Genomic DNA, 1,017 nt, shown 5'->3' with positions numbered 1-1,017 from the left:
TCAAATCCTCAAATTATAATTTGCATATGGTATTTTGGATGAATTTCCCCCAGACTAGCTCCTGGCTCAGTCACGTGACACCAGCCCTGTACTTTTGTATCATGGCAGCCATAGAGGGTAGTTGAAATAGTCCTATAAACCAAAAATACCTTCAACAACTCCAAAATCACTCCTACACAAGAGAAAATGAGACAGAGGGAATGTCCTAATGGAAGAAGACAGTGATCTGTGTCAGTCATAGCCAATTTTGGTTAAAATACCATGCTTTTAATATTTTACAAAAACATATAATCTTGGGGACATATTGCTGGGTTCCTTCCAGGACTTGGAAGTGAAGGACTCAAGTTTAAGCTACATTGGTTTCAAAGTTAATTTTGCCTCTAACAATAGCAATAAAGTTTTAGAAAACAAACTGTGTGAAAGTGGCTTGACAAACCAGAGAAAGTTGAGACCTAAGCCCATAGCAGGAGGATTGTAGAAGCAAACCAAATTCCCACTACAGATCCTCAAATAAGAGGACTTAGAAGCTCCAGGTATTTATGAAAATGGCAATAAATGCTTATCTGAAAATAAGAAGCCTGATTATAGGGTATCCACTATAGCAGTGAGAAAATATTTCACACTCACCCAACTACTTCTCTCTAGCCCTATTGTAGTCAATGTCTTCATTATTTTACTTTCTGTTTATTTTCCTGTTTGATTTTTTTTCTTTATGTCAGATGGGTAATGTGCTGACATCATAACAAGGTTCAAGGATGGCATATCTCACACGTGCGTAAACACCCAGTGATCATGCTCATGAACTACGAAAGGATTCCTTTTTGATTTTTAAATAAAATTGTTTTAATTAAAATAAGCTGCCAAATATCCAGCCCTTCATCTCCAACCTGTACAATAGGATAAGTGTCGGTACGCTCATTCCAGCAGAAGACTGGAGGTTTCTTCTCTGAATGGGTTAAATCAGAGGGTCACTGGAGTCAGAGACACCTGATGGAGCTGAGTGTGTAGAGGGGGTTC

The 1,017-nt window shown here is 38.3% G+C and overlaps 1 non-coding gene across 1 annotated transcript; it reads right to left on the bottom strand.

Moving 5' to 3' along the window:
• Positions 1–713: 713 nt before the first annotated feature.
• On the bottom strand, positions 714–815 carry LOC112438690 (small nucleolar RNA U13). The gene has a single exon (XR_003027067.2). It is a non-coding gene; the product is annotated as a small nucleolar RNA U13 (small nucleolar RNA).
• Positions 816–1,017: the final 202 nt, after the last annotated feature.

The sequence above is a fragment of the Pan paniscus genome, chromosome 1 (assembly GCF_029289425.2).
Source record: "Pan paniscus chromosome 1, NHGRI_mPanPan1-v2.0_pri, whole genome shotgun sequence".
Taxonomy (NCBI): Eukaryota; Metazoa; Chordata; class Mammalia; order Primates; family Hominidae; genus Pan; species Pan paniscus.
This window is presented reverse-complemented; position numbering and strand designations above follow the sequence as displayed.